Source organism: Lissotriton vulgaris, chromosome 1_1 (assembly GCF_964263255.1).
Source record: "Lissotriton vulgaris chromosome 1_1, aLisVul1.2, whole genome shotgun sequence".
NCBI classification, from domain to species: domain Eukaryota; kingdom Metazoa; phylum Chordata; class Amphibia; order Caudata; family Salamandridae; genus Lissotriton; species Lissotriton vulgaris.
In genome coordinates this window covers 2,080,378,831-2,080,395,715 of record NC_141685.1, presented here as the reverse complement: position 1 = coordinate 2,080,395,715, position 16,885 = coordinate 2,080,378,831, and the positions used below count along the sequence as shown (strand labels likewise).

At 52.7% G+C, this 16,885-nt stretch overlaps 1 protein-coding gene across 11 annotated transcripts in view; it reads right to left on the bottom strand.

The window, feature by feature from the left end:
• Window positions 1-16,885, bottom strand: part of EPS8 (EGFR pathway substrate 8, signaling adaptor) — a 1,020,454-nt gene that overhangs the window by 431,494 nt on the left and 572,075 nt on the right. The gene's annotated exons all lie outside the window — the stretch shown is intronic.

The following is a 16,885-nucleotide window of genomic DNA, read 5'->3' as shown; positions in this document are numbered from 1 at the left end:
ATGTCACCTGCACTAGTACATGCTCTACCTTTCACATACACTGCACCCTGCCCAGGGGGGTACCTTGGGCCTTCCATAGGGATGACTGATGTGCACGAAAAGGGAAGGGTTAGGCCTGGTCAGCGGGGACGCGGACCAGGAGGACATGGCAGTTCTAAACTGCCCGTAGGCGCTGCAGTGGCAGGCCCGAGACACCATTTTAGAGCTACTCCTGTGGGTGGCACAATCAGTGCTGCAGGCCCACTAGTAGCATTTGTCATCACCAGCCCTGGCACACCCAGTGCACTTTACTAGGGACTTCATGGTGATACAAATATGCCGAACATGTATATCCAATCAGAATAACAATTTACATAGGGAGCACTTACACTCTGGCACTGATCAGCAGTGGCAGAGTGTCCAAAGCATCTAAACCAGCAAAAACGAATCCAGCACAGCATCAAAAATACAGGAGGCAGAGGCAAAAAGAGAGGGGTAATCACGCCAAAAGATGTCAGGTCTAACACGAGTCCCCTCCAGCTGAAAGTGGGGAGAACTACCCACCCTCTTGGGAGTTCTCTTCACTAAGGCGGAAAAACCTGGACAGACCATCAGCGTTGGCGTGTTCTGTACCAGGGCGGTGCTCCACCGTAAAGTCCATTCCCTGTAGGGAGATGGACCACCTCAACAGTTTTGGATTTTCACCCCTCATGTGCATTAACCACCTGAGGGGCCTGTGGTCGGTCTGAACACGAAAGTGAGTCCCAAACAGGTAGGGCCTCAACTTTTTCAGAGCCCAGACCACAGCAAAAGCCTCCCTTTCAATCGCACTCCACTTCTGTTCCCTGGGGAGTAGCCTCCGACTAATGAAAGCTACTGGCTGGTCTCCATTCTCGTCAGTGGCTTGTGAGAGTACTGCTCCCACACCATGCTCTGAAGCGTCCGTCTGAACTATGAACTCACTGGAAAAGTCAGGTGCCTTGAGCACCGGTGCTGTGCACATCGCAGTCTTCAGGGCCTCAAAAGCAGTTTGGCAGGCGTCAGTCCAGTCAACTCTTTTGGGCAACTTCTTGGAAGTGAGTTCTGTCAAGGGGGCGACAATGGTGCCATATCCCTTGACAAACCGTCTGTAATACCCGGTGAGTCCTAAAAAGGCTCTCACCTCTGTCTGGGTCTTGGGGGGCTCCCAAGCCAGAATGGTATCGATCTTAGCCCGTAGGGGCGCCACCTGGCCGCTCCCCACCTGGTGTCCCAAATACACCACAGATCCCTGCCCTATCTGGCACTTACTGGCCTTGATAGTGAGGCCTGCCTTTTGCAGAGCCTCCAACACTTCGCAGAGGTGTTGCAAGTGTTCTTCCCACGTGGAGCTGAACACAGCAATGTCATCCAGGTATGCGGCGCTGAATTCCTCCAGCCCGGACAGTACCTGGTTAACCAGTCTCTGGAACGTGGCAGGGGCATTCTTCAACCCAAAGGGCATGACACGGAACTGGAAGTGCCCCTCTGGCGTTGAAAATGCTGACCTCTCTTTGGCCCCGTCAGTTAAGGCAATCTGCCAGTATCCTGAAGTCAAATCGAACGTACTGAGGTACTTGGCAGCTCCCAACCGATCCACGAGCTCATCAGCTCTGGGGATAGGGTGTGCGTCAGTCTTCGTGACCGCATTGAGCCCACGGTAGTCCACGCAAAACCGGAGTTCTGGCGGGCCACCGGGGGTAGCAGCTTTCTTGGGGACCAAGACCACTGGGCTAGCCCAGGGGCTGCTGGAGGGCTCAATCACCCCTAGCGCCAACATCTTGGGAACCTCTTCCTTGATGCTGGCCCTGACCTTGTCAGCTACCCTGTAAAATTTTTGCTTCACAGGCAGACTGTCTCCAGTGTCCACATCATGGACGCACCAGTTGGTGACTCCTGGGGTCAGGGAGAACAGAGAGGAGAACTGACCCAACACTTGGCGACAGTCATTCTGCTGTTCTGGGGTCAGGGTGGGCGAGAGGACCACACCATCCACTGACCCATCGTGCTCCTTAACTGCCAGGAGGTCAGGGAGAGGATCACTATCCTCTTCCATTCCTGCATCTGTAGCCATGAGCATGGTTACTTCAGACCTCTCAAAGTGTGGTTTGAGGCGGTTCACGTGTAAAACTCTCAGGGGCTGCCTGGGAGTCTTCAGGTTAACCAGGTAGGTTACCTCACTCTTCCTTTCCACCACCTCGTATGGCCCAGACCACTTGTCTTGGAGCGCGCAAGGCTCCACTGGCGCCATCACCCACACTTTCTGCCCAGGTTGAAATTCGACCAGAGTGGTATTCTGATCGTACCATCTTTTCATTTCTTCCTGGCTTGCTTCCAGGTTCGCCTGAGCGAGTTTCCTGAAGCGTTGTGTCTGGTTGCGGATGGCCAGCACATAGCTGAACACATCTTGGGGGGTTTTCCCACGGGACTTTTCCCAACCCTCCTTCACCAGTGAGAGAGGTCCTCTGACAGGGTGGCCATACAGGAGTTCAAAGGGACTGAACCCTAAGGACTTCTGAGGCACCTCCCTGTAGGCAAACAACAGGCATGGTAACAAGACGTCCCACTTCCGTCTCATGGGCTCCGCTAGGCCCATAATCATACCTTTCAGGGTCCGGTTGAACTTTTCAACCAACCCGTTTCCTTGAGGATGGTAAGGAGTGGTGAACTTATAAGTTACCCCACACTCCTCCCACAGAGACTTCATGTACCTAGAGATGAAGTTGGTTCCCCGGTCGGAGACCACCTCTCTGGGGAACCCCACACGGGAAAAGATCCCCATCAATGCACGGCCCACCACGGGTGCTGTGATTGTCCTGAGAGGGACTGCTTCCGGGTACCGGGTGGCATGGTCCACCAAGACCAGGATGAACCTGTTGCCTAAGGCTTTCTTGGGGTCCAGGGGCCCTACGATATCTATGCCCACCCGCTCGAAAGGGGTGCTCACCACTGGGAAGGGTTGAAGGGGGGCCTTCAACTTCATTCCAGTCTTGCCACTAGCTTGACAGGTTTGGCAAGATCTGCAAAAGGAACCGACGTGCTTCCTCATCTGGGGCCAGTGGAAGTGGGTGACAAGCCGGTGTAGGGTCTTGTCTTGCCCCAGGTGTCCTGCGAGAGGCACGTCATGAGCCAGACCCATTAGGAAGTTCCTGAAGCGCTCGGGTACCACCAGCACACGGGCTGCACCGGGCTCAGCAAACTTAGGCTCGCTATAAAGTAGGTCACCTTCCCAGTAAACATAGTGATCTTTGACTGCTCCACCTGCTGCCTGATCTACAGCCTGTTGCCGCAGACCAATGAGGGAAGGGCATTCCTTCTGCTCCCTGCAGAACTCCTCCCTGGAGGGACCACCTTCTTGCTGCCAATGGGTCAGCTCAGGTAGGTCTCCCAGTTCGGCCACCTGTTCCCCTGTAGGCTCCAGGGCATCCCCCTCAGGTTCTGCTTCCTCCTGGACCGTGGGAACGGCTGGGGCTGGTTTCCCGCGCCCTCTGCCTCTTCCTCTCCTGGCAGGTCTCTGGGCCACTGTTTCAGGCTCCAGTTCTGCTGATTCACCCTTACTGGCTGCCATAGCCCGCGTGGTCACGCAGATCCACGCAGGCAGACCCAACATCTCCAAGTGAGTTCGGTGTTCTATGTCTTTCCATGGAGAACTCTCCAGGTCGTTGCCTAACAGACAGTCCACAGGCAAGGCATCACTGACAACTACCTCCAAAAGACCAGAGACTCCTCCCCATTCAAAGGAAACCTTCGCTATCTTGCAGAGGCGCACTGAGCTGTCAGCGGCCACTACAGGGCGGAGTACACCAGGGATGATTTGCTCGTCAGACACCCACTGACACCTCACGGATGTCACACTGGCTCCGGTGTCTCTCAGAGCCTCAACCTCCCTCCCATTGATGGTCACCTTCTGCCCATATTTCTTAGTGTTAGAGGGCAGTAAGGTTTCCGGGACCATCTCTCGGTCTCCTAGCGAGACAAGGGTCATGACTGCTAGCTCTCCCCAATCACTAGAAACCAAATCCCCACCCAAAGCTACACTAGCTAACGCTGGGGCGGGAGCACCAGTGGGTGCGGGCTTCTTCTTGGGACATTTCGGAGCAATATGGCCCACCTCGTTGCAGTGATAGCAGGTAGGGGGACCCTGGTTATTTCTCTTGTCCCGCCTACCCTTAGAGGGCCATGGCTGTTTAGGCTTGGGGGGTTGGGAATCCTTTTCCTGGGAACTACTTTGGGGCCCTTGCGAGAACTCCTTTTGGTTACCCTTGTCCCCCCCACTCTTTTGCTGGGGACCCTGCCCACCTTTGGCTGTGGTACCCACAATTCCTTTGTGGACCCTGGTACTGGACCAGCGGTCCGCCTCCTTAGCAAGCTCAATGGGGTCTGTCAGCTTGCTGTCTAAAAGATGCTGGCGCAGCTCTGGAACACAAAGACTACTCAAGTGCTCCCAACTGATTAAATGCAACAACCCCTTCAAATCAGTTACTTTACTGCCCTTCATCCAACCTTCCAGTGCACGCGAGTACCCATTCACACACTCCATCCAAGTCTCAGACTCTTTCTTCTTGGAGTTTCTAAACTGCAGTCTGTACTGCTCTGGAGTAAGGCCATACCTGAGACATAAGGCCTCCTTCATATTGGGGTAGGTCATGGCACCTGTTAATTCTAAAGGCTCTAGAGCACTCCTCCCAGACGCCTCAAAATGTTTCCACAGGCCCGCCCCCCAATACTTGTCAGGCACATCATTCATCTTCAATGCAATTTCATACGAAGTGAACCAGGCATAAATATCCTCACTCCTATGGTAATTCTGTACCAGGTCTTTGGGAATATATACTTTACCCCCATGCACTGGCTGCGCGCTGCCACCATTAGAACTGGCATCCACCTCCTTGTTTTTCAGATCCAGCTCTTTTATTCTCAATTCATGATCCAAAAGCAATTTCTTTTCCTCTAAGGCGCGGGCCTCTCTCTTGTCTTCCGCTGCCCTTTCTTTCTCCAACTCTAATTGCCTCAGTTTCATTTTCATGACTTCCAAGTCATATTCTCTTATTCTTTGATTTTCCTGTAACTCTTCTGGGGTGAGGCCCCTACCGGAGTGGTTGCTGCCAGCTCCTGAGCCTACTCTGCCCACTGGCAGATCTGTGCTTTGAAAAGCATTTTCTACATCCACATCATCTTCCTCTCGTGCCTCCCAATGGGCTCTCAAGATTCTCTGTAGCTCCTCCTTTCTGTAGGTGCTTTTTATGGGGCACTCAAACTCAAGGCAGAATTTCTTCAGTTGCTCAACTCTGTATGAACACAAATCTTCAATGCAAAACTCTAATTCTGCTTCTGCCCTCTCACTGGGTGCCTTCCCATTCTGAGACATGCTGCTTTTCGAAGAGTTACTCAACAACAGAATTCAAAAACTCAAAAACCAGTAGTATGCGGTGGCGTAATGGTCTGCACTCACTAGTGATGTACACCAATTACTGTGGGTCAAGTACAAATACAAGTTCAAATCCCACCGCTGCCACCAATGTTAGAACTGGGGGTCTCTAGTTGGCAGAGGTAGGTACCAATGACCAAATAGGGACCCTTGCTTCTAGTCAGGACAAGGAGATAACCCTCTCAGATAACCCCTGCTCGCCCTCAAGGTAGCTTGGCCGGAGCAGTCTAGGCTAACCAGAGGCAATGCGTTAAGTATTTGTACCAACACTCACAGTAACACAGTGAAAACACCACAAACTGATTCCACAACAGTTTAGGAAAATAAAGATATTTATTCTAAACTACACAAGACCAAAAACGTCAAAAATCCAACATACACAGTTCAAGGTTACGGTTTCAAATGAGTTCTTCAGGTTGTAATCAAAGTTCTTTACGTTGGGATCCAATGATCCACAGATGCGTGAAAAGTTCACAGTTGCGTCACGTTTACTCACAGTACCTTTTAGATGCAACAAAGTTCCACAAGTAGGAAGCTGGTGCGGTGGAAACAAGCGGTGCGTTACTCCTGAGACCCTGGGGAGGCGATGCGACAGCCCCGCTGCAGCAGCGGGCGTGCGGCGACGAATCCGGTCTGTAAGGGGAGGAAGGCAGCTTGCGTAGATTCCGGTGCGTAGGTTCCGTGGGAAGTCTGTTCTCGGCAAGGCACGATGCGATGATCTCGTAGGGGCTGCGACGATCTCCGGGGCGACGATGCGCAGACCAGCGGTGACCCTCTCTCTCGCAGCTCCTCGATGTGATGACTTTCTGCGACGATGTTCGCAGCGACGTGATGCGGTCCGCAAGCAAGCGGCGCGGCGATCTCACCCAGACGACAGGTTCTGCGACGACACTCGCAGCGATGTTCGATTCTCCCGCACCGGTCTGGTGCGTCCCGCAAACGAAGGGTGCAACGGCCTCGGCAGCGATGTCAGGTGCTGCGCCGATCTCGACCTTCGTAGCGGCGGGAAACTTCTCGCACTGTCGGGGATGCGCTCCGCAAGCGAGCGATGCAACACTTCTCAAGCTTCACAAGTTTCTCAGCTTAGTCTCAAGCTTCCCAGCTCAGGTTCAACTTCTAGAGGCCCCACAACTGGATCAAGCGCTCTACGAAGGACAGAACTCTCTCAGCAGAGTTCAGGGAGACTGGGGGTGAAGTCCTTTTGTTCCTGGGACTTCGGAAACAGGGAGCCAGCTCTTCTCGGGCCCTTGGAGATTCCTTACAAGACAGGGGACACCGCTCACAGCAAAGTCCTTCCCCTCTCCTTGGCAGCAAAGCAACAGCAGGTCAGTCCAGCAGAGCAACAGCGGGACAATCTTCCTTCTTCCACGTCAGCTTTCTCCTTGGCAGAGGTTCCTTCTTGCTTTCCAGGATGATCTAATCTTCTGTTGTCAGGGGTCCTGTACTTATACCCCTAAGGTCTTTGTTCTCTCTGTGCATGTGGGCCCTGAGCCCGGTCTGAACCAGTTCTGGGTGGATCTTGAGCACTTTGTTTTGCTGGCTGCATCTTTCCTTTCAGAGTGAGGGGCAGAGTCCTCAGCCGCCCAGCAGGAGGTGGAGCCAGCATTGTGGCAGGCAGGCACAGCCCTATTCAGCCCAGGTGCTAACTCCTCCCACCACTCAGGTAGCAATTGCTCCACTCAGCCTAGTGCTGACTCATCCAGCCTCTGGGGGAATTCCCCAGCCCCTGTCACTCACAAACCAGACAGTCAATACACAAACAGTCTCAGGCACACAGAAGGGTCAGACAAGAGAACAGCAACTTTCTAAAAGTGCTGTCCTCAACACAGGATCTAAAAACCACCTTTCCTAAAAGATGCGTTATTAAATTCTGAGTTCAGGGATACTAGATACTTATGTCCTATCTTGTTCCTATGGGAAGAAATGCCGTTAACCACTGTAGCCAGCATCCCCCATGTTAACCTATGGAGCAAGATAGCCTTACAATAGTGAAAAACGATAATGGCTGTAATTCACTACCAGAGCATGTCACCTGCACTAGTACATGCTCTACCTTTCACATACACTGCACCCTGCCCAGGGGGGTACCTTGGGCCTTCCATAGGGATGACTGATGTGCACGAAAAGGGAAGGGTTAGGCCTGGTCAGCAGGGACGCGGACCAGGAGGACATGGCAGTTCTAAACTGCCCGTAGGCACTGCAGTGGCAGGCCCGAGACACCATTTTAGAGCTACTCCTGTGGGTGGCACAATCAGTGCTGCAGGCCCACTAGTAGCTTTTGTCATCACCAGCCCTGGCACACCCAGTGCACTTTACTAGGGACTTCATGGTGATACAAATATGCCGAACATGTATATCCAATCAGAATAACAATTTACATAGGGAGCACTTACACTCTGGCACTGATCAGCAGTGGCAGAGTGTCCAAAGCATCTAAACCAGCAAAAACGAATCCAGCACAGCATCAAAAATACAGGAGGCAGAGGCAAAAAGAGAGGGGTAATCACGCCAAAAGATGTCAGGTCTAACACTATTCACATCCATTGTCACCATACACATATCATCGTCCCAATTAAGGTCCCTAACTCGTCTTAGGAAATCTTTGGTGTTTTTTATATAGGACTGTAAGGTTTTAACAAAAATTGCCTGTTGGACTTGGTCCGTTTTGCAGGGACATCCCTAAACTTTTTACCTTTCTCCTAGCCTTTTTTCCGACATGGTGTTGGTGGTTTTAGGCCTCTGGGCACTTTAGCACTGCTGTCCAGTGTAAAGTGTGTGTGCTCTCTGGGATAAACATGGTAAGATTGCTCTACGCCTGTTTGGCCTATTTAATTTACCTGACGGTCCCTTGTAAAGTGGTATCTCGTACACACAGGGCTGGTAAATTACATGCTACTGGTGGGCTTGCAGCGCCAATTGCGCCACCCACCAAAGTAGCCTTGCAAACCTATCTCAGGCCTCTGCCATTGCAGGGCCTGTGTGCGCAGTGTCACTGTTGCTGTGACGTGGCACCTAAAGTGTGTGCCAGGTCTGTGACCCCCCCCTTTCACTGCCTGTCAGTCACCCCTAAGGTAAGCCCTAGCTAGCCCTATGGGCAGGGTGTATTGTAGGTAAAAGATAGGACATGTATCTTAAGTGTGTGACATGTGCTGGTAGTGACAAACAGCCTTTTTGTTTTCTCTATGGGCTGCCCTCCCATAGGAAGGCATTGGGGATTCCCGGATAAGTGTTTCAATGGTAATTCCTGATATTAGAGGCGCAGCATGGCCAAGTTTGGTATATTTGAAATAGTGATCATAAACGCTGCGCAATGGTGTGTGCAGATTTATTATAATTATTTTAGAAATGCCACTTTTAGAAGTTAGCATTTCTGTGGGCTATGTGTCTGCCTGCCTGATGTGAATTGCATGTCTGGCTTTTGAGTGACAGGGGCTGGTGAGGTGTGTGTGGTTAGCTCCAGGAGGGGCAGGGTGAGGCAGTGCTAGGCTGAATGGGACTTCTGCATTTGGAGTAGTGGGAGGAGAATTCCCTGGTCCCTGACAAGGTCTGTGCCTAGCCTGTACAATACTGGCTCCGCACCTTGTGGTGTGTCTGATCACCCAGCCCCCGCCTGACAAAGGACAAGAGGAACTTGGTAAACAAAGTGCTCCAATTCCCCCGTGAACCAGATGCATCTGGTTACCCCAAGCCCTGTGCTGCAGACAGAGAGAATCTGAGCTGTTTCTGGACAACTGGGGCTGGCTGCTGCTGGAGGCCCAGGAGTAGCTGCCAGAGGGGCTTGCCTCCCTGCTGGAGGGTCCGGTGTGCTGGCCTCCCTGGGCCCAGCTATTCCCCATGGACCTAGAAGAAATTTTGCTTGGACCTTTCTCTCTTTAGATCCAGGATTGTAGCGCCTCGAGTGCGCTTTGCTGTGTGCTGCTGGAGGGAGCTGGTCTCTGCAGCGCTGGGCTGCATCGTGAGCACCGGGGGAATCCTGGCATAGGGAGTCCCCACGCATTTTGTGACTAAGCGAGAGCCTACCCCCGCTGATGCCTACTGAAGCAGCTGGTGCCCACCCGCGTTTTCCTTTATTTTCGCGGGTGCTCGCCCCGCATTGAGGAGTTTAGGTTGGCTCGCAGGTGCCCACCCCACTTTATGGATATTCGAAACTGCGGGTGCCCACCCCACTTTTAGTGGATGTTTGCGGGTGCCCACCCCACCTTGAGAATTAGTTTGGTGAGCGAGTGCCCACCCCGCAATCGTGCTTAGTTTAAAAAGGGAGCCTACCCCGTATTGCCACAGAAGTGCAGCCAGCAGCTGCAGCACGGCCAGGAAGCCAGGCGAGCTGCCTGACTCTGGGTGGAGCTGCGGCCGGAAGGAGAAAGTCCCGCCCACCGAGGGCCTTCCGGAACCTCGCGGGCCCCACGCTTTAGCTCCGTGTCCCCAGGAGAGGGACCGGGTGAAGAGAAGGATAGTCATCTGTTAGGAGAAGAGCAGGAGAGATTGCTGCGCCTTTCATCCCTGAGCCGGAGTGCCCAGGTATTCCATCCAACCAGGGCGGAGGTGGTGAAGGGCTCCGTAGTGCGGCCCTTGTGCAGCTGCAGCCTTACTGGATATTCGGGGGCATTCTTCATGCACGGAGATAGAGGGAACTGAGCCCCCACCCCCTTGCATACAGTGCCTGTGCCCGGTCCAGGTGAGGAGCTGTGGGAAAGGTGGGGGGGAGCTGCTTCTTTCCCCGCACCAGAGCCCCCTTTCAAGGCACATTGTGGGTGACAGGTTTTGCGGAGCTGTCCCCGCAGGAGAGCGGGCTTCTCCAACGCTGGGCACAGTTGTTAGGAAGTCCCAGTAGGGACCCCGGAGGCACCATGTTGCCTGTAATTTTTCTTGAGGACCATTGTGTAGAGTCCTGTTGGGGACCCCGGAGGCACAGTGAGTGCCAGAGCCATTCTTTTCTTTCGGGCATTTTTGAGATGAAGGAGTAAGATACACTCTTGCCCTGCCCCAGCGCTTTGCGCACTTTGGAGATTCCTGCATTGGCTGCCAAGCCCTGACATTCTGGACAAAGGGCGTTTAGGGCCCAGGTGTAAGGCTAGAAGGCCTGGGGTCATTGTGGTTGAGATTGGTAGAGCAACAGGCTCTACAAAGCTACATAATGTGTTTTGTGCCTCATGTGATGATGTGCCAAATGTGATTTATGCACCCTGATTGATGCCTCTAATGATGTTTATGAGGTTATTGCGCACTGTGTTTATGCTGGTGCTACCTATTGTCTAAAGTGATTTATACTTAGGAGGTTGGAGCGAAGGTGTTTTAATGCCTTGTGATGCAGAGGGTATAATGTGTTTTCTGTTGCAGGATATAATGCGGAATACAGTATTTTGCCAGTAGGTACTGGTTGTGTTTTATATTTGCTTACCTGTGTGCTGATGGTTCTGACCGTGGCCCTATTGGCCTGGTCCTGTATATAATCCCCTGTGAATATTGCCAGTTGGCACAGTGTAAATGTGTGATTATGTTTCTAATGTGTTTATGATAATACAAAGGCTATTTTTGATATAACCTTGTGTGGAGTTTCTTTTGTAGTGTGCCTAGTGTGTTGCTGGTGTGTGTGTGTTTTGTGCAAACACTTTACACATTGCCTCTGAGATAAGCCCGACTGCTCGTGCCAAGCTACCAAGGGGGTGAGCAGGGGTTATCTTCAGCGTGTAACTCCCTTGCCCCAACTAGAGTGGTGGTTTCTGCCTGGCTTTGGTGCAAGCCTTAGCCAACCAGGAATCCCATTTCTAACAGTGCCAAATACTTATCAACATATTCTGCAATGTGTTCCGCAATGCTTCCAATACCCGAGATTATTGGCCAGCCAGGAAGAATTCTTCCACTTTTATGCATCATGGGTAAGAAATAAAAAATGCAGATTTTGGCATTCTCCACCCAAAGAGAATTGAACTCCTCTGTATCTAGTAATTGTTTGTCCAAATAATGTGAGTTTCTTTTTAATCTGATCTTTTGATTTTTCCCACTGGGACTTTAGCCCTTTTTCATACTTGGAATGATCTCTCAATTGGTATAGAGCTTCACTATGGTAATCTCAATGATTTAAGGTTATTATTATTTAATCTCTTTGACCAGTGACTGTTGAAATGGATTTAAAAAAAATGAAGCTATACGATTCCACTACAGGTGAGAATCTCAAGTCAAGTGCCTAAGAATTTACAAAAAGACAGAACTTACAACTCATACGAATTTCGTGGGATACATTAGTTTTCATCTATATTTCTCCTTAGGGTATTAATCCATTTTAATAACATTTTGCATTATCTTGCAGGTTTGTTTATGACAAATATTTAGTTTAAATAGGTTAGTATGGGCTAAATTTTAGCAAGACTACTAAATAATAATATTATAGACTGTATAGGGACCATCATTTTCATTACATTGTCCTTCTGTGTCCATGTGCTTTAGAGAGTGTTTATTACGCAGAGACACTTGATTGAATACGATTGAGGAGAGAAGACTGATAAGGAAATAACAAACAGAGTGACTCAATAGGTAAATATACACCGCATAGTAATTTCTAGTTAATCTGATAGGAGAGAAAAGAATGTATTAAGTGCAAAGTACAAGAATGAAATTAAGATGTGTATGTAATGCATTTTTAATTAATTTTGTAATTTAAGGTTCTTTATATAAGAATAGTACATAAAGAATTTCTCTGCATGGGGGCGTGGCTTGGAGGCCGATGAGGGAAGCCACTTAGGCGACGAGCTCCGCCTTTAAACCCGTTTTAATCCGGATATATTGCGGCATCGAACCCCCTGATGCCACCGATGTGCTGGGGAGCAGAGCAAGCCTGTCTGGGTGCGCTTCGGGAGCAGGACAGAGTGGATTCCTGAAGTTCTTTGCGGATCCTCTGGCTGGCCGCGGAGATGGGAGGCAGCCGCAAAATGGTGGGCGAGTTGTAATGGGAGCCCCGGGGACGGATTTCACGGCGACTGCCGCTTCTCGGTGGAGGACCGCTGGCGAAGCGGGACTGGAACTAGCAGCGGCCGGGGGCTCCCAGCTTCGAGGAAGAAATGGTGGTGGGGTGCGAAGCGGGTCCCCGAACCGCGCTGACTGCGGCCTCATTGAAATTTTTCTGCGGTGCAGCTGCGAGACAGATGGCGCTGTGGAGGTGGGGATCGCTGCGCCATTTAAGATTGTGGAACTCGTCTGGCTGAGGAGGCAGAAGCAGACGGATCGAGGCGTAAATGAGGCACGACTTCGCACTGGTGAGTGGGGCATAGGGGGACCCGGGCCCGCGGACTACGGAGGTGGGCGTGGGATCCCGAGGCTGCCGCGCTCTGCGAACTGGGGCGTGGGAAGGAACAGGCGCCTGCGGCGGTCCATTGATCTCTGGGGAGAGCCCTGGCAGTGATTGCGGATGAGGGAGAGGAGCCGGTGCCTGGAACACAGACGGTCGAAGAGTGGCACGGAAAGGACCTCAAACCCAGAAGCAAGGGGAGCAGTAGCGGGCCCAGAGTTGTGGCGACACTGATTGCGTAGCCCCCCCACACAGAGAAGCACTACCCGGAGCAGGGGTCAGAACGATTGGCAGAACCCGGGAATGACTGAGAACTGCTATGGACGGCGCCTTGGGATTGGTGTGAGGCAGTGGGGGCTTGATTGGACGGTGCCGGGTTTGCGAGCTGACTCAGTTTGGGCCCTTGGAGCCGGATACCTTGTTGCTTGGGCGGACTCTGAGAGCCCAGATGATGGGCCTTTGCAGCTGGCACAGAATGTGAGAATGGCGGAGCCCAACTGTGCACTTAACTGAGGTGCAATACCAGCAACCCCGAGATTGAATAGTTCTCGTGACCATCATGGGACTATAGTGGGTTTCTATCCTCCTACGCTGGGTCCTGGCACCGCTGTTGCAGGAGAGTAATCACACAGCTGAATCTCCTCAATAGGATGCGATAGCAACGCACTGCTATCACAACAGATCATATAACTTTGACCAGACCACAGGGAGTTGGTAAGATTGCCACCAACGGTCATTAACATAGGGAAATTGAAGTGGGAGAAGGAGGGTGCTCAACCGCTGTCGGATAGCGAGCCCTCTAGCCAGGCGGAACAAGACGCAACAGAAATGCCTCAGGACCTTCACCTGCAGCAGCAGTTTGACAAAATCCTGACACCGATTGCAGACTCCCGCACTGCTCTTCAGCAAGACATGCAAAAACAACAGGTGATGGACCGAATGTGGATCAATGTCACACACTCAACCCAGTCCAAGGATCTGGGCCCAAATCCATCGTTTTTTTGCACTCCACACCACCCTGGGTTAGACAATGGCGATATGCAAATCAGCTCTGACCCTGTGCCCCATGGGAACAGTCCAGTCCGAACTACAAAAGCCATGTCCTTCCCAGAACGGAATCAAGCATCCGAGGACCGGACCGGTTTCGAGGTAACACCTCTCATCAGCCCGGCTAGCTTGACTCCAGTGGTGTGGAGTGCCTGGGACCCACGTCTGGGCATCCCCAGCGCACTTAGGGCGGAATATGCAAAAACAACAGGTGATGGACCGAATGTGGATCAATGTCACACACTCAACCCAGTCCAAGGATCTGGGCCCAAATCCATTGTATTTATATCGCCATTGTCTAACCCAGGGTGGTGTGGAGTGCAAAAAAACGATGGATTTGGGCCCAGATCTTTTGACTGGGGTGAATGTGTGACATTGATCCACATTCGGTCCATCACTTGTTGTTTTTGCAATTGCCGCCCTAAGTGCGCTGGGGATGCCCAGACGTGGGTCCCAGGCACTCCACACCACTTGGAGTCAAGCTAGCCGGGCTGATGAGAGGTGTTACCTCGAAACCGGTCCGGTCCTCGGATGCTTGATTCCGTTCTGGGAAGGACATGGCTTTTGTAGTTCGGACTGGACTGTTCCCATGGGGCAACAGGGTCAGAGCTGATTTGCATATCGCCATTGTCTAACCCAGGGTGGTGTGGAGTGCAAAAAAACGATGGATTTGGGCCCAGATCTTTTGACTGGGGTGAATGTGTGACATTGATCCACATTCGGTCCATCACTTGTTGTTTTTGCAATTGCCGCCCTAAGTGCGCTGGGGATGCCCAGACGTGGGTCCCAGGCACTCCACACCACTTGGAGTCAAGCTAGCCGGGCTGATGAGAGGTGTTACCTCGAAACCGGTCCGGTCCTCGGATGCTTGATTCCGTTCTGGGAAGGACATGGCTTTTGTAGTTCGGACTGGACTGTTCCCATGGGGCAACAGGGTCAGAGCTGATTTGCATATCGCCATTGTCTAACCCAGGGTGGTGTGGAGTGCAAAAAAACGATGGATTTGGGCCCAGATCTTTTGACTGGGGTGAATGTGTGACATTGATCCACATTCGGCCCATCACTTGTTGTTTTTGCTTCAGCAAGACATAGCACAGGTGGCCACGGGACTGGGACTCCTACGGGCAGACCACTCTAAGCTGGTAGACGGAGTGAAAATAGAGGGGGCGATTCAAGTCGTAGAACCAGCGCAGAATGCGCTGAAGGCCACGGTAACAATGCCCTGAATCGTATTGCTGCATTGGAAAAGGGAGCTGAGAATGCCGTAAGTAGGAATTGGCGGAACAACATATGCATAGTGGGTCTGCCCGAGAAAGTGGAGGGGACAGACATGGTGCAGTATCTTGAGAACTGGCTGAAATCGATAGTGGCGCCGGAAGGACTGTCTTCCTTCTATACTCTAGAATGGGCGCACAGAGTGCCGGCCAGACCTCCGCAGCAGGGGCGACCCCCGGGACCAGTAGTAGCCCGCCAGTTGCACTTCCGAGACAGGGATCTGTTGCTTCAGAAGACGCGCACGGATGGCCCCTATCACGTTGGGAACAGCAGGGTCAACCTGTTCCCAGACTATACCTTTGAAACCAGCGACGCTGATCATCCTTCTTATCAATCAAAAGAGAACTGAGGGAAGAGGGGCTTCAGTACTCCTTACTGTTTCCAGCTAGATTAGGAATAATTGTGGATGGCAAGACTTGCTATCATAAAACTCCAGATGACGCATGCGCATGGCTGGAATCCTACAGAGCTGGAAAAGATGGCCAAGGACGGAGGACTCATGACACCTCAGAAGGGTTACCACAGTGTAAATCGCAAAGGCTACGACAGAGGGCGAGGTTTGAAGAGGCCCTCTGTGTCACAGACCGAGGCGGAGCGTCAGGGGGCGCTGGAGGCGGTATCGGCTTTATCGGGAGAACAGAGGATGACCTAGCCTGGCCTCGTCAGCGCCGGTCGCTCAACCCGCCGCGTGGCTCCTGCTGAAGTCACCCGGCCCCCCTGCTGCCACCGCCGCTCATATTTGCCGCCTTTTTCCCACCGTGTTTCCTGTGCTGCGGTGCCCCCGATTGTGTCCTCTGCAATTTGGTCATCGTAGTTGCCTTTTTTCCACTGTATCTCTTCTACTGCTGTGCCCCTGATTGTGTCCTCTGCATTTAGCCCCCTGTCTTGTGTTTTCGTACTTGTGCCTGTGCCCCTGATTTTTTCCTCCCGCTCTAGCGCTTCTAGCACCTTTCCCTGCTGTTATACCCCGCTCCTTGCCGTTGCTCCCCCGCCCCTTCTGTTCCCTCGACCCTCTCCCATTCGCCACCCCGCTCCCACCTCCCAGCTGCTCCTCCCTCCTCCCGCCCCCCCACTCTCCACTTATGGTAGAGGCCGCGCGCACGCACAGCGAGCACGCGCAGCGAGCGCGCCGATTGTGCTCCGAAGGGGTGCCAAAGGCAAGCCCGTCTGCGCCCATCCGCGCCTGGCCCGCTCCCAGCGCCAGTACCCCTGGCTCCCGCCGATGCATGACCACCCGACGGACCTACGATGCCGCCACCCTCAAAGCACTCAATGCCGGCCGGAACCCTGCCTGTGACCGAGCCACCCCGAAACCCACCCACGGACCCTTTACCTGCAAAGGCTGCCGCTTCACCTACTTAAGAACCTGCACCGCACCCGCAAAGCGGAGCACCAGCAACAACCACCTCAAGTGCATCTTGCTCGACACCCGCTCCGTCCACAGACACGCCGTGGAACTCTGGAACCTCCTCGACACAACCTCACCAGACATCGCCTTACTCACGGAAACCTGGATGAAGGCCTCCTCAGCCCCCGACATCGCCATCGCCATCCCAGACGGGTACAAGATCACCAGGAGGGACCGCGTCAACCAGACCGGAGGAGGCATCGCCATCGTACACAAGAACACCATCCGCATCACAACCAACTCAGACGACACCCTCACCGCCGCTGAACACCTCCACTTCCAGATACACACCGACCCCAAGACAACCCTCAGAGGCACCCTCATCTACAGACCCCCGCACACAATTCAGCGAAGACTTTGCAGACTTCATCAGCCCATACGCCCTCCCCTCCACCGACTTCATCCTCCTAGGGGATTTCAACTTCCACCTGGAGAACAACAACGACAC